Genomic DNA, 24,962 nt, shown 5'->3' with positions numbered 1-24,962 from the left:
ATGGTAGAAACAATCAGTATACTCTTGTTCATAAGGATAAAAATATTACTTTGCTTCCTATGACTCCTGATTCCATTTTGAAAGATGACATTAATAGAGCTAATAAAGCAAAACAGGAGAAAAATAAGAGTGAAAATCAGATTGTGGCAAAGGAATTTGAGCAACAAATGAAACCTAATAATAAACCATCTAGTGTTGTTTCTGAAATTAAATTGAAAAGTGCATGTTTACTTGCCACAAAATCTGATATTGATGAACTAGATTTCCACAAATCTGTTTGCTATGCTTTTGTGTGCAAAGAGGCATTATTTTCATTCGAGGACGTGCCTTCCTCTTTGCCCCCTGCTGTCACTAACATTTTGCAGGAGTTCGCTGACGTCTTCCCACAAGACGTGCCACCGGGATTACCACCTATTCGAGGGATTGAGCATCAAATTGACTTAATTCCCGGTGCATCGCTACCCAACCGTGCACCATACCGTACCAATCCAGAGGAGACGAAGGAGATTATGCGTCAAGTACAGGAGCTGCTTGACAAAGGTTATATACGCGAATCTCTTAGTCCTTGTGCTGTTCCTATTATACTCGTGCCTAAAAAGGATGGTACGTCGCGTATGTGTGTTGATTGTAGAGGCATTAATAATATTACTATTCGTTATCGTCATCCTATTCCTAGGCTAGATGATATGCTTGATGAATTGAGTGGCTCTACAATATTCTCCAAAGTTGATTTGCGTAGTGGATACCATCAAATTCGTATGAAATTGGGAGATGAATGGAAAACTGCCTTTAAAACTAAGTTTGGTTTATATGAGTGGTTAGTCATGCCTTTTGGGTTAACTAATGCACCTAGTACTTTCATGAGACTAATGAACGAAGTTTTACGTGCTTTCATTGGACGATTTGTGGTAGTCTATTTTGATGATATACTGATTTATAGCAAATCTTTGGAAGAACATTTGGAACATTTACGTGCTGTTTTTATTGCTCTACGTGATGCACGTTTGTTTGGTAACCTTGGGAAGTGCACCTTTTGCACCGACCGAGTATCTTTTCTTGGCTATGTTGTTACTCCACAGGGAATTGAAGTTGATAAAGCCAAGATTGAAGCTATTGAGAGTTGGCCGCAGCCCAAAACGGTCACACAAGTGTGGAGTTTTCTTGGACTCGCTGGTTTCTATAGACGTTTTGTGAGAGATTTTAGCACCATTGCTGCACCTCTCAACGAGCTTACAAAGAAGGATGTGCCTTTTGTTTGGGGTACCGCACAGGAAGAAGCCTTCACGGTATTGAAAGATAAGTTGACACATGCTCCTTTACTCCAACTTCCTGATTTTAATAAGACTTTTGAGCTTGAATGTGATGCTAGTGGCATTGGATTAGGAGGTGTGTTATTACAAGATGGCAAACCTGTTGCATACTTTTCTGAAAAATTGAGTGGGCCTAGTCTGAATTATTCTACTTATGATAAAGAACTATATGCTCTTGTTCGGACTTTAGAAACATGGCAACATTATTTATGGCCCAAAGAATTTGTTATACATTCTGATCATGAATCTTTGAAACATATTAAAAGTCAAGCTAAACTGAATCGTAGACATGCTAAATGGGTTGAATTCATTGAAACTTTCCCTTATGTCATTAAACACAAGAAGGGTAAAGAAAATGTTATTGCTGATGCATTGTCTCGTCGCTATACTATGCTTTCACAACTTGATTTCAAAATATTTGGTTTGGAGACCATCAAAGATCAATATGTGCATGATGCTGATTTTAAAGATGTATTGCAGAATTGTAAAGAAGGAAGAACCTGGAACAAGTTTGTCGTTAATGATGGATTTGTGTTCCGTGCTAACAAGCTATGCATTCCAGCTAGCTCTCTTCGTCTTTTGTTGTTGCAGGAGGCGCATGGCGGAGGATTAATGGGACACTTTGGCGTGAAGAAGACAGAGGACGTACTTGCTACACATTTCTTTTGGCCAAAGATGAGACGGGATGTTGAGCGTTTTGTTGCTCGCTGCACTACATGTCAAAAAGCTAAGTCACGACTCAATCCTCATGGTTTATATATGCCTTTGCCTGTACCTAGTGTTCCTTGGGAGGATATATCTATGGACTTTGTTTTAGGTTTACCTCGAACAAAGAAGGGGAGGGATAGCATATTTGTTGTCGTGGATAGATTCTCGAAAATGGCACACTTTATACCATGTCATAAAAGCGATGATGCTGTTAATGTTGCTGATTTGTTCTTTCGTGAAATTATTCGCTTGCATGGTGTGCCAAATACTATTGTTTCCGATCGTGATACTAAATTTCATAGCCACTTTTGGAGATGTTTATGGGCTAAGTTGGGGACTAAACTGCTTTTTAGTACTACTTGTCACCCCCAAACTGATGGACAAACTGAAGTAGTCAATAGAACATTGTCTACTATGCTTAGGGCTGTTTTGAAGAATAATAAGAAAATGTGGGAAGAATGCTTGCCTCATATTGAGTTTGCTTATAATCGTTCATTGCATTCTACTACTAAGATGTGCCCTTTTGAAATTGTGTATGGTTTCCTACCTCGTGCACCTATTGATTTGTTGCCTCTTCCATCTTCGGAGAAGGTTAATTTTGATGCTAAACAACGTGCTGAATTGATCTTAAAAATGCATGAGTTAACTAAGGAAAACATTGAGCGTATGAATGCTAAATATAAACTTGCTGGAGATAAGGGTAGAAAACATGTTGTGTTTGCACCTGGAGATCTTGTTTGGTTACATTTGCGTAAGGATAGATTTCCTGATTTGCGCAAATCAAAGCTAATGCCACGTGCTGATGGTCCTTTTAAGGTGTTAGAGAAAATAAATGATAATGCATATAAACTTGAGCTGCCTGCAGATTTTGGGGTTAGTCCCACTTTTAACATTGCAGATTTGAAGCCTTATTTGGGTGAGGAAGATGAGCTTCCGTCGAGGACGACTTCATTTCAAGAAGGGGAGGATGATGAGGACATCAATACCATTGTTACACCCACAGCCCCTGCTGCTATACATACTGGACCAATTACTAGAGCTCGCGCACGCCAATTAAATTACCAGGTACTTTCGTTTCTTGGTAATGATTCTAATATTCATGAGAATATGATGCTGCCTAAATTGGATACATTTGTTTTGCTTACAAATGAAGGGCCTAGCTTTGAGAAGGATGAACATTGGAGCAAGAACAAGCATGGAGATGATGGCATGCGCATGGGGAACAAGAACGGAGTTACAAGTGATGATTTCAAGACATTGAAGCCACCATAATGCGTGCATGAAACCTTGGACGAAATATACAAGATGCTACTTCATAACTTTCGTCCAGAGGCTATTCTAGGTGCTGCGTCACCTTATTATTGGGCCAGGCCCATGTAATTTCGAAATACATCAGTATAGGCTGTTTTTAGAGTCCGTATGTGTGGGGAAACAAGAGATAGGGTTGGTTTCGGACCCCTTCCTCAAGGGCCACGAAATTCCCCCCCTCTTCCTCCATATATACAGCCCTTAGGGCGTCGTTTAGACTTTGGGTTTTGTTTAGATTAAAAGTTCGCCGTAGCTGCAACTTCGCGTACTTCGTTTGTGTTCAGCGACCAGACAAAGGCGTCACAGAACTCCACCTTGATCAATAAAGCTTTCATCTTATATTCGCAATATCCAGATTGCAATCTCAGTTTCTTGCTTGTTCTTCGTTTGCTCGCAGGAAACAGACCCTCGTGGTCAGGTTGATCGTGCTCCGGCGTGGTCGATAACCTCTCGGAGTTGGTTTAGCGATTGCTAAGGCGCGACGTCCTCGCACGTTCGTAGTCGGATCGTCAAAGTCGACTTCCACCAAAGCGATATCCATCATCTCATCGAAAGACGGGACACCTTTGCCTATATCACAGGATGATTTGCTTAATGAGTTGAATAGTAAGAATAATGATAATGTTGTTAGGGTTATGACTAGAGGTGGTAAAATTATCCAGGAACCTTTATATCCTGAGAGCAATCCTAAGAGAGTTGAGCAAGATCCTCAGGAAATTAATTCTGATGCACCTAGTGCTTCTAATAAAAAGAAAAAGAAAACTGATAGGACTTTGCATGCTAGTGAACCTGCTAGAGATACACCTGAGAATCCCAATGATATTTCTATTTCTGATGCTGAGACACAATCTGGTGACGAACATGAACATGGTGATAATGTTAATAATGATGTTCATGTTGATGCTCAACCTAGCAATGATAATGATGTAGAGATTGAACCTGCTTTTGATCTTGATAACCCACAATCAGAGAATCAACGTTATGATAAGAGAGACTTCGTTGCTAGGAAACATGGTAAAGAAAGAGAACCATGGGTTCAGAAACCCATGCCCTTTCCTCCTAAGCCATCCAAGAAAAAAGATGATGAGGATTTTGAGCGCTTTGGTGAAATGATTAGACCTATCTTTTTGCATATGTGTTTGACTGATATGCTTAAAATGCCTCCTTATGCTAAGTATATGAAAGATATTGTTACAAATAAAAAAAGATACCGAAGCTGAAATTTCCACCATGCTTGCCAATTAGTATACTTTTAAAGGTGGAATACCAAAGAAACTTGGAGATCCAGGGGTACCAACTGATAGAGGCAAAGGTGTCCCGTCTTTCGATGAGATGATGAATGTCGCTTTGATGGAAGTCTACTTTGACGATCCGACTACGAACGTGCGAGGACGTCGCGCCTTAGCAATCGCTAAACCAACTCCGAGAGGTTATCGACCACGCCGGAGCACGATCAACCTGACCACGAGGGTCTGTTTCCTGCGAGCAAACGAAGAACAAGCAAGAAACTGAGATTGCAATCTGGATATTGCGAATATAAGATGAAAGCTTTATTGATCAAGGTGGAGTTCTGTGACGCCTTTGTCTGGTCGCTGAACACAAACGAAGTACGCGAAGTTGCAGCTATGGCGAACTTTTAATCTAAACAAAACCCAAAGTCTAAACGACGCCCTAAGGGCTGTATATATGGAGGAAGAGGGGGGGAATTTCGTGGCCCTTGAGGAAGGGGTCCGAAACCAACCATATCTCTTGTTTCCCCACACATACGGACTCTAAAAACAGCCTATACTTATGTATTTCGAAATTACATGGGCCTGGCCCAATAATAAGGTGACGCAGCACCTAGAATAGCCTCTGGACGAAAGTTATGAAGTAGCATCTTGTATATTTCGTCCAAGGCTTCATGCACGCATTATGGTGGCTTCAACGTCCTGAAATCATCACTTGTAACTCCGTTCTTGTTCCCCATGCGCATGCCATCATCTCCATGCTTGTTCTTGCTCCAATGTTCATCCTTCTCAAAGCTAGGCCCTTCATTTGTAAGCAAAACAAATGTATCCAATTTAGGCAGCATCATACTCTCATGAACATTAGAATCATTACCAAGAAACAAAAGTACCTGGTAATTTAATTGGCATGCGCAAGCTCTAGTAATTGGTCCAGTATGTATAGCAGCAGGGCCTGTGGGTGTAACAATGGTATTGATGTCCTCATCATCCTCCCCTTCTTGAAATGAAGTCGTCCTCGACGGAAGCTCATCTTCCTCACCCAAATAAGGCTTCAAATCTGCAATGTTAAAAGTGGGACTAACCCCAAAATCTGCAGGCAGCTCAAGTTTATATGCATTATCATTTATTTTCTCTAACACCTTAAAAGGACCATCAGCACGTGGCATTAGCTTTGATTTGCGCAAATCAGGAAATCTATCCTTACGCAAATGTAACCAAACAAGATCTCCAGGTGCAAACACAACATGTTTTCTACCCTTATCTCCAGCAAGTTTATATTTAGCATTCATACGCTCAATGTTTTCCTTAGTTAACTCATGCATTTTTAAGATCAATTCAGCACGTTGTTTAGCATCAAAATTAACCTTCTCCGAAGATGGAAGAGGCAACAAATCAATAGGTGCACGAGGTAGGAAACCATACACAATTTCAAAAGGGCACATCTTAGTAGTAGAATGCAATGAACGATTATAAGCAAACTCAATATGAGGCAAGCATTCTTCCCACATTTTCTTATTATTCTTCAAAACAGCCCTAAGCATAGTAGACAATGTTCTATTGACTACTTCAGTTTGTCCATCAGTTTGGGGGTGACAAGTAGTACTAAAAAGCAGTTTAGTCCCCAACTTAGCCCATAAACATCTCCAAAAGTGGCTAAGAAATTTAGTATCACGATCTGAAACAATAGTATTTGGCACACCATGCAAGCGAATAATTTCACGAAAGAACAAATCAGCAACATTAACAGCATCATCGCTTTTATGACATGGTATAAAGTGTGCCATTTTCGAGAATCTATCCACGACAACAAATATGCTATCCCTCCCCTTCTTTGCTCGAGGTAAACCTAAAACAAAATCCATAGATATATCCTCCCAAGGAACACTAGGTACAGGCAAAGGCATATATAAACCATGAGGATTGAGTCGTGACTTAGCTTTTTGACATGTAGTGCAGCGAGCAACAAAACGCTCAACATCCCGTCTCATCTTTGGCCAAAAGAAATGTGTAGCAAGTACGTCCTCCGTCTTCTTCACGCCAAAGTGTCCCATTAATCCTCCTCCATGCGCCTCCTGCAACAACAAAAGATGAAGAGAGCTAGCTGGAATGGATAGCTTGTTAGCACGGAACACAAATCCATCATTAACGACAAACCTGTTCCAGGTTCTTCCTTCTTTACAATTCTGCAATACATCTTTAAAATCAGCATCATGCACATATTGATCTTTGATGGTCTCCAAACCAAATATTTTGAAGTCAAGTTGTGAAAGCATAGTATAGCGACGAGACAATGCATCAGCAATAACATTTTCTTTACCCTTCTTGTGTTTAATGACATAAGGGAAAGTTTCAATGAATTCAACCCATTTAGCATGTCTACGATTCAGTTTAGCTTGACTTTTAATATGTTTCAAAGATTCATGATCAGAATGTATAACAAATTCTTTGGGCCATAAATAATGTTGCCATGTTTCTAAAGTCCGAACAAGAGCATATAGTTCTTTATCATAAGTAGAATAATTCAGACTAGGCCCACTCAATTTTTCAGAAAAGTATGCAACAGGTTTGCCATCTTGTAATAACACACCTCCTAATCCAATTCCACTAGCTTCACATTCAAGCTCAAAAGTCTTATTAAAATCAGGAAGTTGGAGTAAAGGAGCATGTGTCAACTTATCTTTCAATACCGTGAAGGCTTCTTCCTGTGCGGTACCCCAAACAAAAGGCACATCCTTCTTTGTAAGCTCGTTGAGAGGTGCAGCAATGGTGCTAAAATCTCTCACAAAATGCCTATAGAAACCGGCGAGTCCAAGAAAACGCCGCACTTGTGTGACCGTTTTTGGCTGCGGCCAACTCTCAATAGCTTCAATCTTGGCTTTATCAACTTCAATTCCCTGTGGAGTAACAACATAGCCAAGAAAAGATACTCGGTCGGTGCAAAAGGTGCACTTCCCAAGGTTACCAAACAAACGTGCATCACGTAGAGCAATAAAAACAGCACGTAAATGTTCCAAATGTTCTTCCAAAGATTTGCTATAAATCAGTATATCATCAAAATAGACTACCACAAATCGTCCAATGAAAGCACGTAAAACTTCGTTCATTAGTTAACCCAAAAGGCATGACTAACCACTCATATAAACCAAACTTAGTTTTAAATGCAGTTTTCCATTCATCTCCCAATTTCATACGAATTTGATGGTATCCACTACGCAAATCAACTTTGGAGAATATTGTAGAGCCACTCAATTCATCAAGCATATCATCTAGCCTAGGAATAGGATGACGATAACGAATCGTAATATTATTAATGCCTCTACAATCAACACACATACGCGACGTACCATCCTTTTTAGGCACTAGTATAATAGGAACAGCACAAGGACGAAGAGATTCGCGTATATAACCTTTGTCGAGCAGCTCCTGTACTTGACGCATAATCTCCTTCGTCTCCTCTGGATTGGTACGGTATGGTGCACGGTTGGGTAGCGATGCACCGGGAATTAAGTCAATTTGATGCTCAATCCCTCGAATAGGTGGTAATCCCGGTGGCACGTCTTGTGGAAGACGTCAGCGAACTCCTGCAAAATGTTAGTGACAGCAGGGGGCAAAGAGGAAGGCACGTCCTCGAATGAAAATAATGCCTCTTTGCACACAAAAGCATAGCAAACAGATTTGCTGAATCTAGCTCATCAATATCAGATTTTGTGGCAAGTAAACATGCACTTTTCAATTTAATTTCAGAAACAACACTAGATGGTTTATTATTAGGTTTCATTTGTTGCTCAAATTCATTTGCCACAATCTGATTTTCACTCTTATTTTTCTCCTGTTTTGCTTTATTAGCTCTATTAATGTCATCTTTCAAAATGGAATCAGGAGTCATAGGAAACAAAGTAATATTTTTATCCTTATGAACAAGAGTATACTGATTGTTTCTACCATGGTGTACAGAATTTTTATCAAATTGTCATGGTCTACCTAGTAATAAGGAACATGCTTGCATGGGTACCACATCACAATCAACATAATCAGCATATGTGGAGATACTAAAATGCACACGAACAGTACGTGTTACCTTAACCTTGCCGCTGTTGTTGAACCATTGGATGTAGTAAGGATGTGGATGTGGTCTTGTGGTGAGAGATAGTTTCTCCACCATCTCCATGCTAGCCAAGTTGTTACAGCTCCCTCCATCTATGATGACGCGAACAGAACGTTCCTTGACAACTCCCTTTGTATGGAACAAATTATGCCTCTGATTTTGCTCTGCTTGTGTGACCTGCACACTCAAAACACGTTGGGCAACTAAACATTCATACCTGTCAGCGTCTTCAGGAGCCATGTATTGCGTCTCATTTTCAGAATCATCTCCACCATGTTCTTCACGGGTAATAAGAGCCAAAGTCTCCTCATCATAGTCACTAGCGGACTCATACCCACCATCCTCAGTAGCAATCATTACACGCTGAGATTTGCATTCTCTCGCAAAATGTCCTCTTCCCTTACAACGACGACAAATAATATCACTTGTGTGCCCTGTCGATGCCATGGAAGAAGAAGAGCTCTGCGCAGGCCCGGCAGGTGTGCTCTTGGCAGAGAGTGGTGGTTGTGCCTGCTTTCTTGTATCACGGCTGGAGGTGGCACCTGATGGAGGTGATGGTGAAGTGGAAGTAGAAGATGCACGCGGTGTCCATGATGAAGGCCGACCTGCAGAAAAGTTAGTTCGCGCCAATGGCTGTCGATCCTGCACTTCACGTTCAGCTTTACAAGCAAGATGGAATAAACGAGTGATATTATTATAATCCTTATACTCTAGAATGGTCTGAATCTCTTTATTTAATCCACCCATAAAACGTGCAAGCATAGCTTCATTCTCCTCAACAATACCACATCTAATCATGCCAGTTTGTAATTCCTGATAATATTCTTCTACAGAAATTTTCCCTTGTCTTAAACGCTGCAATTTTTGAAGTAATTCACGTTGATAATATGGTGGAACCCAACGAGTACGCATAGCAGTTTTCAAAGCAGCCCAAGTAGCTGGAACAGGATATAATCTACAATGTTCAGACCACCAAACACATGCAAAGCTAGTGAAAGCACAAACAGCAGCAGGAACACGTCTGTCCTCAGGATATTGTAAACATGTAAATCGTTGTTCAGTTTCTAACTCCCAAGTAAGATATATATCAGGAACATATCTACCCTCAAATGGTGGAATATTCAATTTCAGTTTAGGGAGATGGTCATGATCTCGTACCTGAGGTGGTGGTGCCGGCCTACCGTTGCGAATATATACTTGAGGTCGACCTGCTGGTGGTGGTGCTGGTGGTTGCACGTAGTTCTGATTTTGATCAACCTCATCCTCATAATCGCCCGCATAATCGTCATCCTCCTCAGCCGCCGCAGGAGCAGGAGCCAAAGAAGCATCAACAGTAGGTGCAGCAGCACCCGAATTTTGACCAGTCTCAATTGGAACGCGCTGTGCCCGTCCCACTTGATTTGGAAGGCGGCGTTGGAGATGTGGTTGTTGTTGTTGTAGAGGTGCGACATGTGCAGCCAGTGGTGGTTGGGGAAGACGCTTGAGTAATTCAGTAAACTTGTTATCCAGCTTTGTCTCGAACGACTTCTCCACGGCATCTATCTTCTCCATAGCCTCTTCAAATCTGTTTAGCACATCTCCCACCTGGCCACTCATCATTTGCTGAAATTTATCATGCAACTCCTTGTTCGTCATGTTCTCCCAATCAGTCTCATCGGCTTGTGAACCTGCCATGGTTAGCAGCAATAGAAACACAAAAGAATATGATCCTGCAGACTACTAGAAGTGGTGGTGATGGTGGTGTGTCACAAAACCTTCAAGCGAATCTCAAATTCTTACCAGTTCTTACCCAGCTGCAGGTGGTGATCGGCAACCGTTGTAGTCAAAAACTCTCAAAGCTTGGATATAGCGATTACCAGGGAGAGTCAAACGCACGATGTAGACTTATGTGGAGCTGGGAAGGCTTATAATATGGTAGCAAAATGGTAAGCAATAATCAATTCAGAGATGCAAAGTTGAATAAACGCTCAACGACGGTACTGTGCTGGTCCTAGGCTAGACCGTGCTAGAGACGCGAGCCTAGAACACTAACAAAATCACGGCGCTGCACGTAAACAAGGGAAAAGCACACTCTGGAAAAAAATCGCTCTTTTTTTTTGCGCTCCTCTTTTTTTTTGCGAAAAATCACTATAATGCCGAGTGTCTCAAAACTCTTCCCAGGTCAAACTGACAGGATGGGCACAAAATATTTTGACTATTTTTTTTCCGGAAATCAGGGCAGCGACGACGAAAAAGTGCGACAAAAAATCACTATGATGGCGAGTGTCTCAAAACACTACCCGGGGCCTAAAAATAGGATAGGGAAAAAATATGTTTGGTTGCCGAAATTTTGGCCTAAAAACTGCCCGGGGGTCTCCAGACTTTTTTTTTCCGAGACCTACTCAGGCAAGGAAACACGAAACGGAAAATATATGGATCTCTAAAACCAACCGAATATGAAAAGAACTCGGATTGGTGGTGGATATATGGCGGTAGGATATGGCAGCGGTGGTGGTATATGGTAGCGGTAGTGGTATATGGATACGGATCGGTGGTGGTATATGGATACGGATTGGTGGTGGTATATGGATACGGATTGGTGGTGGTATATAGATACGGATTCAGAGCGGTGGCGGATAAGCAATGGTGGTAGATGGCAAGGCGATGATGATGGTGCAGCGGCGGCGTGACAACTTATGACCAGAACTCGAAACTCTAAAAGACTAGACTCTAAGACCAGCAACTTGACACGACGATGCAACCGCAAATTCAACAAAGCAAAAACCCTAAAAAGATTATGCAAAGGCTCAGATTGGTTCGGACATGATGAACTAACCCTAATTTTTTTTGTGGCTTTTTCGTGGACTGTAGGTATGAAGAACAGACTCGATCTAAACTACGAAAAACTGTAAAATCTCACCGAGCAACCTGGAAATCTGATACCACTTGATAGAGGCAAAGGTGTCCCGTCTTTCGATGAGATGATGAATATCGCTTTGATGGAAGTCGACTTTGACGATCCGACTACGAACGTGCGAGGACGTCGCGCCTTAGCAATCGCTAAACCAACTCCGAGAGGTTATCGACCACGCCGGAGCACGATCAACCTGACCACGAGGGTATGTTTCCTGCGAGCAAACGAAGAACAAGCAAGAAATTGAGATTGCAATCTGGATATTGCGAATATAAGATGAAAGCTTTATTGATCAAGGTGGAGTTCTGTGACGCCTTTGTCTGGTCGCTGAACACAAACGAAGTACGCGAAGTTGCAGCTATGGCGAACTTTTAATCTAAACAAAACCCAAAGTCTAAACGACGCCCTAAGGGCTGTATATATGGAGGAAGAGGGGGGAATTTCGTGGCCCTTGAGGAAGGGGTCCGAAACCAACCCTATCTCTTGTTTCCCCACACATACGGACTCTAAAAACAGCCTATAGTTATGTATTTCGAAATTACATGGGCCCGGCCCAATAATAAGGTGACGCAGCACCTAGAATAGCCTCTGGACGAAATTTATGAAGTAGCATCTTGTATATTTCGTCCAAGGCTTCATGCACGCATTATGGTGGCTTCAACGTCCTGAAATCATCACTTGTAACTCCGTTCTTGTTCCCCATGCGCATGCCATCATCTCCATGCTTGTTCTTGCTCCAATGTTCATCCTTCTCAAAGCTAGGCCCTTCATTTGTAAGCAAAACAAATGTATCCAATTTAGGCAGCATCATATTCTCATGAACATTAGAATCATTACCAAGAAACGAAAGTACCTGGTAATTTAATTGGCGTGCGCGAGCTCTAGTAATTGGTCCAGTATGTATAGCAGCTGGGCCTGTGGGTGTAACAATGGTATTGATGTCCTCATCACCAACTATACTATACTCCATTAAAGGAAACTATGTTAAAACTGCTTTATGTGATCTTGGAGCCAGTGTTAGTGTTATGCCTTTCTCTTTGTATCGTAGACTTGAATTGAGTAAGTTGACACCTACTGAAATCTCTTTGCAAATGGCTGATAAATTAACTGCTATACCCGTCGGTATTTGTGAGGATGTGCCTATTGTGGTTGCAAACGTTACTATCTTAACAGACTTTGTTATTCTTGATATTTCTGAGGACGACAGTATGTCGATTATTCTTGGTAGAACCTTTTTGAATACTGCAGGAGCTGTTATCGATTGCAACAAAGGCAATGTCACTTTTCATGTTAATGGTAATGAGCATACGGTACACTTTCCGAGGAAACAACCTCAAGTTCATAGTATCAATTCTATTCGAAAATTTTCAACTATTACTATTGGAGGTTTTGAATTCCCTCTCCCTACTGCCAAAAAGAAATATGATATTCTTATTGTTGGGGACATGCATATCCCCGTTGAGTTAACCTAGTGTTATTCGAAAATTCTCTGGTTTCATGTCATTAGGAAGAAGTTTCTTAATAAGACTTGATCAACCTTGTTAATGGATTCCTTTTCATGAGCATGAGATGGATGAATCTAGAAAGCACAACTCTCTGTACCCATCCTTTACTTTCTTTTATTTAGATTAAATAAAGCAAAAATAGTATTATCTATCTGTTTCTGAATTATCCGTGCAATAAAAATGTCCTGAAAATAAAAGTTCTTCGAATGCCCTGAAAATTTAACATGATTTTTTATTGAATATTTAAGAATTTCTGGCACTGGATACACACCAGGGGGCCTCACCAGTGGGCCACGAGGGTGGAGGGCGCGCCCTACCCCCCTGGGCGCGCCCCCAACCTTGTGGGCCCCACGTGCCCCCCCTCCACTTATTCCAGCACCCATCCACTCCTTCTTCCTCCAGAAAAAATCACTCCATAGCTCAAACTCGTGTTCTTGCTCATTTTGCTACCAATTTCGATCTCCTTGCTCAAAGCTCCATTCACAAAACTGCTTTGGGGGATTGTTCTTCGGTATGTGACTCCTCCGATGGTCCAATTAGTTTTTGTTCTAGTGCTTTAATTATTGCAAATTTTTGCTGCTGTGGTGACCTTGTTCTTGAGCTTGCATGCCAAATTTATATGGTCCAAAGTAGTTTTAATGCATGATATAGCCTCTAGGCACTTGAAGGAGTAGTTGCTATAAATTTTGTTGAGTTTCGTTCACTTTTATTTTGAGTCACTAAAAATTTCAGAAATTTTCAGAGAAAGAAAAATGTCCAAGAAAATGTACCAAGGTGGTTCTTCAAGGAAGCAAGCACCAAGGTGTGCGATACGCGAACTGGACCCTGAACGACCACGGGAAGCTCAAGTGAAGCCATGTGAATGGCTGTCAGATGAATGTATGGATCGTGCAGGTTTCAAGGATGAATTCTATGCGCAAATAGGAGATATTTTATAACTAGAGAGGAGGCAAACGAGTATGAGAGGACAGCGGAGGCCGCTCGTCTTCAGGTGGCAGCTCGCCTGGCGGTAGCTGCTATAGCATAGTACGACCCCAACTATGATTCTGGACAACATCCAGGGGAATGGTGGCCCTATACCAACTTAGGCCAAAAGCCTAAGCTTGGGGGAGTATGTATTTCTCATCGACATTACATTCATGTTCACACACTCATTTCAGTTGTCGGTGTTCATACTCCATTGTATTATCCATGTTAGTCTATTTTCTTTTTCTCGCTTTCTTCTTGTGTGTTTGAAAAACTTTAAGAAAAACCAAAAAAATTAGTTGTAGTTAGTTTACTTCCTATGCATGCTTAGTAGTAATATTAAAGCAAAACCCAAAAAGATTTCTCGTTCTTCTTTTGCTTGTTGGGAGCTTTCCCCTGTAAATAGTTTTTCTCGTTCTTGTTTTATCTTCTTCAGAAAAAAAAAACAAAAACTCCAAAAATATTTCAGTGTGTTTCTTTGAAATTCTGTTCTTTTCTTTGGGGGTCGAGATGAGAAGACCACGATGAAAATGTTGAGTGGCTCTCATATGCATTATTGTTGATCTAACAAAGAGCCCATATTACCTTGTCTTCTCCTTTGAATAAATGTTTGCAGATTCCAGCTTAGTCCGATGCACGTGCACTATTATTATTATCCACACCGTTCGGTTGTGCAAGTGAAAGGCAATAATGACGATATATGATGAAATGATTGAGATGAGGAAAAGCTGGTATGAACTCGACCTATCTTGTTTTTGTAAATATGATTAGTTCATCGTTCTTGATTCAGCCTATTAAGAATGAAACATGTTTGCAATGACAATTAGAGATTATAGTTACTCATGTCATGCTTAATTAGCTAGGAGTTTATAATGGTTTACCTTGCGTGCCAACATGGAAATTAAAATGGTTGTGATGTAGTATGATAGGATGGTATCCTCCTTTGAATGATTCGAGTGGCTTGACTTGCCACATGTTCACACATGTAGTTGAAACAAAATCAACATAGCCTCTACGATGTTTATGTTCATGGTGATTTATATCCAACTCATGCTTGTATTCAATGCTGGTTAATCTCAATGCATGTTTATGACTGTTGTCGCTCTTTAGTTGGTCGCTTCCCAGTCTATTTCTAGCCTTCTGATAGAGGCAAAGGTGTCCCGTCTTTCGATGAGATGGTGGGTGTAACAATAATAAGGTGACGCATCAACCTGACCACCAAAATTTATGAAGTGATTCGCGGAGTTGGTTTATGCTCCGACCGTGGGTGTAACAATAATAAGGTGACGCAGGACCTAGAATAGCCTCTGGACGAAATTTATGAAGTGGCATCTTGTATATTTCGTCCAAGGCTTCATGCACTCATTACACCATGCAAGCGAATAATTTCACGAAAGAACAAATCAGCAACATTAATGGCATCATCGCTTTTATGAAATGGAATAAAGTGTGACATTTTCGAGAATCTGTCCACGACAACAAATATGCTATCCCTCCCCTTCTTTGTTCGAGGTAAACCTAAAACAAAGACCATAGATATATCTTCCCAAGGAACACTAGGTACAGGCAAAGGCATATATAAACCATGAGGATTGAGTCATGACTTAGTTTTTTGACATGTAGTGCAGTGAGTAACAAAATGCTCAACATCTCGTCTCATCTTTGGCCAAAAGAAATGTGTAGCAGTATATCCTCCGTCTTCTTCACGCCAAAATGTCCCATTAATCCTCCTCCATGCGCCTCCTGCAACAACAATAGACGAACAGAGCTAGCTGGAATGCATAGCTTGTTAGCAGGAAACACAAATCCATCATTAACGACGAACTTGTTCCATGTTCTCCCTTCTTTACAATTCTGCAATACATCTTTAAATTCAGCATCATGCACATATTGATCTTTGATGGTCTCCAAACCAAATATTTTAAATTCAAGTTGTGAAAGCATAGCATAACGACGAGACAATGCATCAGCAATAACATTTTCTTCACCCTTCTTGTGTTTAATGACATAAGGGAAAGTCTCAATGAATTCAACCCATTTAGCATGTCTACGGTTCAGTTTTGCTTGACTTTTAACGTGTTTCAAAGATTCATGATCAGAATGTATAAAAAATTCTTTGGGCCATAAATAATGGTGCCATGTTTCTAAGGTTCGAACAAGAGCATATAATTCTTTATCATAAGTAAAATAGTTCAGACTAGGCCCACCAATTTTTTCATAAAATTATGCAACAAGTTTGCCATCTTGTAATAACACACTTCCTAATCTAATTCCACTAGCATCACATTCAAGCTCAAAAGTCTTATTAAAATCAGGAAGTTCGAGTAAAGGAGCATGTGTCAACTTATCTTTCAACACCATGAAGGCTTCTTCCTATGCGGTACCCCAATCAAAAGGCACATCCTTCTTTGTAAGCTCATTGAGAGGTGCAGCAATCGTGCTAAAATCTCTCACAAAACGCCTATAGAAACCAGCGAGTCCAAGAAAACTCCTCACTTGTGTGGCCGTTTTGGGCTGCGGCCAACTCTCAATAGCTTCAATCTTGGCTTTATCAACTTCAATTCCCTGTGGAGTAACAACATAGCCAAGAAAAGATACTCGGTCGGTGCAAAAGGTGCACTTCCCAAGGTTACCAAACAAACGTGCATCATGTAGAGCAATAGAAACAGCACGTAAATGTTCCAAATTTTCTTCCAAAGATTTGCTATAAATCAGTATATCATCAAAACAGACTACCACAAATCGTCCAATGAAAGCACGTAAAACTTCGTTCATTAGTCTCAGGAAATTACTAGGTGCATTAGTTAACCCAAAAGGCATGACTAACCACTCATATAAACCAAACTTTGTTTTAAATGTTGTTTTCCATTCATCTCCCAATTTCATACGAATTTGACGGTATCCACTATGCAAATCAACTTTGGAGAATATTGTAGAGCCGCTCAATTCATCAAGCATATCATCTAGCCTAGGAATAGGATGACGATAATGAATAGTAATATTATTAATGCCTCTAAGATCAACACACATACGCGATGCACCATCCTTTTTAGGCACTAGTATAATAGGAACAGCAGAAGGACTAAGAGATTCGCGTATATAACCTTTGTCGAGCAGCTCATGTACTTGACTCATAATCTCCTTCGTCTCCTCTGGATTGGTACGGTATGGTGCAACGGTGGAGGAACCAACCGGTGGTGGTGAGCATGAACTGGAATAGTAGTTGTTGTAGTCACCCAATGCGTCCTCCTGTATCTGTCTCTCAAAGGTACAAGCACGAACATACATACGAGTAATGCAACGAGGAATATACTGAAATCTTTCTTGAATATCATGGTTCAAACCACCAAAAAATCTATTCATTGTATCATCCTCAGATTCTTCTATATCATTATGATGCATATAAGATTTGAACTCTTGGTAGTAAGCATGAACAGTGTTACTGCCTTGTTTTAATTGTTCCAATTTGCGAAGCAATTCGCGACGATAGTAAGGAGGAAAAAATTGTTGTCTCATTACAGCTTTCAAATCTTTCCAAGTTGTGGGTTGGTTATCAATGTGTTTCTTACAATGTACACTCCACCGTACAGAAGAAAAACCAGTAAATGCTCTAGTGGCAGCTCGTACTCTCTCAAGTTCAGAAAAATTATGCTGCCAAAAAACTTGTTCTACTTCAAGCTCCCAAGCTACATAAATAGCAGGATTAAATCTACCCTCAAATGATGGTGAAGAGATAACCTGACCACGTGCTTGTGTGTGTTGTCCCACCCCTCGTGATGGTGAAGATGTATCCATCATCCAAGAACTTCTATCTTCAGAACCTGCCATGACTAGTAGACAAAAGAAACAAAATTCTAGAATAATGTTCTTATGAACTACTAGGATATGGTGGTAAAGTGCTCACAGTAAAGCAAATATCAATATCTTACAAATTTTTACCAAGCAGCAGGTGGTGACAGGCAACCGGCGGTGTCAAATAACTCCGAAGATTAAGTAAAGCGATTGCCAGGGGAACGTACGTATACACGGTGTAGAAATATGTGGAGCTTGGAAGGCTTAAATATATGGTAACAAAAGATTAGCAATAATCAATTCAGAGATGCAATGTTGAATAAACGCTCAACGACGGTACTGTGCTGGTCCTAGGCTAGACCAAACTAGAGACGCGAGCCTAGAACACTAATGAGGTCACGGCATAGCACAACTAGCATCAATAAAAGATATGAAGTAGCTCTGGACAGCAAGATAAAAGTGAAGATCACAATAGCAGTAAAGATAATGATGTGAAACAACTGCCAAGAGGGATATACCAAAAACTTTCTCTCCAACTTTCCTCTAGAAAGGTTTGTGCCAAATTTTTGACTATTGTTCTCAAGAATGGCACTGACTCAAGCTTTCAAACGCAAACAGAATCACTCATTCCGAGTTGATATGAGGAGTCAAAAAATTCTAAAACTGGCCTGAAAAACTGGAACAAGCTGTGTTCGTGAACTTCGGAGGGCAAAAAGACCTATTAGGAGCCAATTTTTAGGTGTCAAATATTGAAATAGCTTCTGCAACTATATAGATTCGGCTCGTTGCTAGCTTTATTTTGAGTACTCACGGAGCCAAAAATGACTTCGTATGAGGAAGATATGCCTATTTTATTGGACAGTGCACAAAACAGATTCCAATCTGAATTCAACTACGAGATTGACCCTAGATATACCCGATTTTTTCTCTCTTTTTTCTCACACTTTTTCTTCTTTTTCATTTTCTTTCTCTCCTTTTTTTCTCTGACTTTTTCTCTCTCTCTCTTTTTTCTCTGTCTTTTTTTTTCTCTCTCTCTTTCCAAAACAAACTAGATAAGATGGATGAGATGGTGGACAGCGGAAGGAATAATGATGCAGCGGCGGCGTGACTAATGTGAACAGAGCTCGAAACTCTAAACGAACTAGACACTAAGACCAGCAACTCGACACGACGATGCAACCGATAATTCAATAATGCAAACAATGAAAAGAAAATTGCAAAGGCTCAGACTGGCTTGGACAAACATCTCATCGAAAGACGGGACACCTTTCCCCACGATCGGCGCCAAATGATGAGGACATCAATACCATTGTTACACCCACAGCCCCTGCTACTATACATACTAGACCAATTACTAGAGTTCGCGCATGCCAATTAAATTACCAGGTACTTTCGTTTCTTGGTAATGATTCTAATGTTCATGAGAATATGATGTTGCCTAAATTGGATACATTTGTTTTGCTTAAAATGAAGGGCCTAGCTTGGAGAAGGATGAACATTGGAGCAAGAACAAGCATGGAGTTGATGGCATGCACAAGGGAAACAAGAACAGAGTTTCTAGTGATGATTTCAGGACTTTGAAGCCACCGTAATGACTGCATGAAGCCTTGGACGAAATATACAAGATGCCACTTCATAAATTTCGTCCAGAGGCTATTCTAGGTGCTGCGTCACCTTATTATTGGACCATGCCCAAGTTCACCGGAAGCAATGATCCCAAAGAGTACCTTTCATGGGCATTGAAGGTCGACAAAATCTTCCGCTTGCACAACTATGAGGAAGAGAAGAAGATTGCTATGGCATCCCTTGAGTTCCAAGACTACGTCATCATTTGGTGGGAACAAGTCATTGAGCGCCGTGAGGCAAGAGGTGAACCACCCATCACCACTTGGGCACAAATGAAGGATGTCATGAGAGCACATTTCGTGCCAACCTACTACAACCGCGACCTCTTCAAGAAACTCCAACTCCTCAAGCAAGGAACAAAGAGCATTGAAGAGTACTACAAGGAAATGGAGATTGCCATGATACAAGCCAATGTCAAAGGAAGGTGATGAGCAAACTATGGCACGTTTCTTGAATGGACTCAATCACCCTATCAAGAAGATCGCCGACTTCCAACCTTACTCCAACCTCATCGAGCTAGTGCACCAAGCCACCAAGGCGGAGCGGCAAGTGCAAGATGACTTCAAGTATGCCAAGTTCTGTTCCAAGTCCTATGGTTTCTCCAACAATCAAGCTTCAGCGACTCCAACACCTTCTACAAGCAACGGCGACAAGTCAAGTTACAAGAAAACTTCGACAACCTCAAGTCATCCTCCTACTACAAGCAACTTCAAGCCGAAAGCTTCATCAACAACTACTCCAACCGATGAGACCATCAAGACAAGTTCAATCAAGTGCTTCACATGCAGCAGCCAAGGCCACAAGTCCTTTGAGTGTACCAACAAGCGCACCATGATCCTCAACGACGACGGCACATATGACTCCATGAGTGAAGAGGAGATGGAAGCCCTTGAGCAAGTGGCCAAGCATCGGCGCGTGAACGAAGATGAAGATGATCAAGTCTTTTGTGACGAAGATTCGAGCCCCACTCTCGTTGTCTCCAAGGTCTTGACACTTCAACATCAACAAGACAAAGACCAAAGATGCCATATCTTGCATACCAAAGCCGGCATCAATGGAAAGTCCATGAAGGTCATCATCGATGGAGGGAGTTGCCATAACTTGGCGAGTGAAGATCTATGCTCCAAGATCCAATTAGTCAAGATGAAGCACCCGCATCCCTACAAGGTACAATGGCTAAGCGACCCCGGCACTATCCAAGTCGAGCATATGGTGCAAGTTTCCTTCAAGATCGGAGCATACAAATACACTTTGGAGTGTGATGTCGTTCTGATGTCCGTTTGCCACCTCCTTCTTGGACGACCATGGCAATTTGACAGAGGTGTCATCCACAACGAGTGAACAAATCACTATAGCTTCAAGATGAAGGGAAAGGAGTACGTGCTACGACCTATGTCTCCTAGCCAAGTGATCGCCGACAAGCAAGCCACCCATCGTGGAGAGAATAGTGAGAGAGCAAACCACCAAAAAGAGAGTGAGCGCCACAAACCCAAATTGAGTGCCTTCACGGTGAGCGACAAGAAAAACTTAGTCCTATTTGCCACCAAAAGTGAGATGAGAGAAGTGTGTGAGAACCCATCAAGTGTCATGCACTATGTCCTTTTGTGCAAGGATGAGGCACCCAAAACTAACAACTCGCACAATCTACCTTTAGTGTTATCTTCTCTATTGCAGGAATTCCAAGATGTATTCCCCGACGTGCTACTTCCAGGTCTACCTCCACTACGAGGCATTGAACACCACATCGACCTCATCCCTGGAGCACCCCTACAGCGTCAATCCAGAGGAAACCAAGGAGATCCAATGGCAAGTACAACAACTCATCGACAACGGACAAGTACGTGAAAGCTTGAGCCCTTGTGCCGTCCCGATAATCCTTGTTCCCAAGAAAGATGGTACATATCGCATGTGTTCTGATTGCCGTCCTATCAATGCTATTACCGTGTGTTATCGTTACCCCATTCCACGCCTAGATGATATGCTAGATGAGCTTAGCGGAGCCGCAATTTTCTCTAAGTTTTGATCTTAAAAGTGGCTACTATCAAATACGCATCCAAGAAGGTGATGAATGGAAATCCGCATTTAAGGCTAGATTTGGCTTATATGAATGGCTTGTTATGCCAATGGGTTTATCCGAAGCACCCGGTACTTTCGTGCGACTCATGCATTTTGTTCTTCGAGCCTATATTGGCGCATTTGTTGTGGTCTATTTGCCGATATCCTTGTTTTTAGCAAATCTCTTAAAGATCATGTCACCCATCTTAGAACCGTGTTACAAACCCTTAGGAAAGAGCGCCTTTATGCTAATATGGACAAATGCCTTTTTGGTGTTGATAAGCTTGTTTTCTTGGGTTTCATAGTGTCTTCTAAGGGCGTTCATGTAGATGAATCTAAGATCAATGCTATTAAAACTTGGCCGCAACCAACAAATTTGCAACAAGTGCGAAGTTTCCTTGGTTTAGCCGGTTTAGCCGGTTTCTACTGTAGATTTGTGAAGGATTTTAGCACCATTGATTTACCTTTACATGCTTTGTGTAAGAAGAATGCACCCTTTGTTTGGGGATGATCTCAAGATGCCGCATTCAATGAGCTTAAGAATTTCCTTACACATGCTCCTTTGCTTGCTTTGCCACATTTGATAAATCTTTTGAGATCCATTGCGATGCTAGCGGTTATGGAATAGGTGGTGTGTTAATGCAAGAGAGGCGCCCCATAGCATACTTTAGTGAAAAACTTTCCGGAGCGCAACTTAATTATCCCATCTATGACAAAGAGCTATATGCTTTAATGAGAGTCTTCCATGTTTGGGAGCATTATCTCCGCCCTCATGAGTTCATTCTTCACACCGATCATGAAACACTTAAGTACCTTATGTCATCAAGTATATCAAAGGTAAGGGAAATGTTGTGGCGGATACTCTTTTCCGCATATGCATGCTTGTTACCCAACTTGAATTGAATGTCATTGGCTTTGAGAACATAAAAGATTTGTATGCGCATGATCCTACTTTTGCTATTCCATATGCTAAATGTTTGACGCATACATCTTGGGAACGATATTACATCAAAGATGATTATCTTATGAGAGCTAACAAACTATGTATTCCCGAGTCTTCTCTTCGTTTGTTACTTTTGCAAGAATCTCATGGAGGAGGACTAATGGGACACTTTGGACGCGACAAGACATTCGCTACGCTCTCCAATAACTATTTTTGGCCCAAGATGTTCCGCGACAGCTCATGCTTCACCAATCGGTGCTCTATATGCCACAAAGCTAAGTCTAAAGCTCAATTCCATGGTCCCTATATGCCTCTTCCAATTCCGTATCACCCATGGGAAGATATTAGCATGGATTTTGTGCTTGGTTTGCCTAGAACTAGAAATGGCAAATATTCTGTGTTTGTTGTTGTGGACCGATTCTCTAAGATGGGTCATTTCATTCCTTGCAACAAGATAGACGATGCTTCACATGTTGCCAATCTTTTTTTAGAGAAATCTTGCGCCTCCATGGAGTTCCAAAGACTATTGTCTCGGACCGCGACGTCAAGTTCTTGAGCTACTTTTGGAAGACTCTATGTGCCAAGCTCAGAATCAAGCTTTTGTTCTCCTCGGCATACCACCCACAAACCGACGGCCAAACGGAGGTGACAAACCAAACACTCTCCACTCTACTTCGCGTGTTGATCAAGAAGAATGTCAAGGAGTGGGAGGAGTGTCTACCCATCGCCGAGTATGCCTACAACCGCGCAAGACATCTGACTACCGGCAAGTCTCCCTTCGAGATCGTCTACGGCTTCAACCCGTTGTCCCCATTGGACATTCTTCCTCTACCACTACAAGAGCGCACCAACATGGACGCGAGTGCCCGAGTGAGCTACCTCAAGAAGATGCATGAAGATACAAGGCACACCATCAAGCGCCAAGTACAACGCCTCGCGACCAAGCTCAACGTCAACAAGCAACCCATGATATTCAACATTGGAGATCTTGTGTGGCTACACCTTAGCAAGGAATGCTTCCGCAATGAATGCAAGTCCAAACTTCTACCACGAGCCGATGGACCCTTCAAGGTGATTGAACGCTACAACAACAACGCCTACAAGATCAACATCATGCAAAAAGTACTCCGTGAGCGACATCTTCAATGTCAAAGATCTCTTCCCGTACCATGGTGATGAGGATTTCGATCCGAGGTCGGATCTTTCCCAAGGGGGGGGCGAGATGATGCGGAGCATCCCACAGTCATCCCCATGGACACTACCTCAACTATCCAAGCTCCAAGTGGTCCCATGACAAGAGCAAGAGCTCGTGCTATTCAATCTGAGGTGACATCACTCCTACTTGAGCTTCCTTTGCATTCGAGTGAGACATGGCTACTGCCTAAGTTAGAAACACTATGTGTGATCAGGTACAACGCACAAGCCACGGAGCCGAGAGCTGAGGAAGTAGAAGAATCAGGCGTCAACTCTCTGGACAACCCGGAACCTCCGGCCAGAGCCCGGAACTTCCAGCCCCCGGAACCTCCGGCCAACCCGGAGCTTTCGGCCTCCGGTGACCCAGACCAGCCCGGGCGTGCCAACTCTCTAGTTAGCTCGGAACCTGGCCCGGACCTTCCGGCCCCAGGACGCCAACCCAGCTTCAACTGTGCCAACTCTCTGGTTAGGCAGGAACCTCCCCGGAACCTCCGGCGCCCGGACCTTCCGGCCCTACCTGCGCGCAGTGACTTGGGCCAAGGCACATGTACCCTTTCGCCCCCGAGACTATATATAGTCTTCTCCTACCTACATTTTAGGGTTAGCGAAGTAGTAGCACATTTGAGAAGCTTTGCTCTCCACTTGATCCCTTCTCCTTAGGAGTTCACAGCCTCTACAGAGAAGATCCCCCAAGTGGATTCAAGACCCCTAACGGGAAGACCCCACAAGACCTCCTCACGGAGAAGAATGTGTTACTTGTATCATCCCTTGTTGTTTGTGGATCTTGTATCTCGTTGCGTTTCGAGGATCTAGCACATGTGTAACCGGATCTTGTTGGTTTGAGTGATATCTCCCGTGTTTTCCTCGTGTTTCTCTTATGTTTTCCCCTTGTGTTCCTCGTGTTCTTCGCTAGATCCGCTCCATTCCTGAAAGATGGGGCGTCTAGGGTTCTACCCTACATCATATTATGTTCTTTACTCACAATTGTTATAATGAGTAGTTCCTGTAAGAACTGGAATGTGTTATGTTGTGTGTGAGGGCCTTGAACTCTGATGCTAGGCAGAGGGCAGTTAGGCAGAAACTGGATGAGAGTCAGTGTGCTATAGAATGTTTTCAAGAGACAAAATGCTCCTCTTTTGATTTCAGATCTATCAGATCTTTTGGCCCCAAAAGATTTGATAGTTTTTCTTATTCTCATTTCGTGGGTGCTTATGGAGGCATTTTAATTGTATGGAATTCATCTATTTTTTGGGGCAGCCTACTTGAAGTTCATCAGCATGCTGTGATGGTGCAGTTCATATCCAAGCAAAATAATGAGCAATGGACCT

The sequence above is a fragment of the Aegilops tauschii genome, chromosome 3 (assembly GCF_002575655.3).
Source record: "Aegilops tauschii subsp. strangulata cultivar AL8/78 chromosome 3, Aet v6.0, whole genome shotgun sequence".
Taxonomy (NCBI): Eukaryota; Viridiplantae; Streptophyta; class Magnoliopsida; order Poales; family Poaceae; genus Aegilops; species Aegilops tauschii.
Note: the sequence above shows the minus strand (reverse complement) of the source record.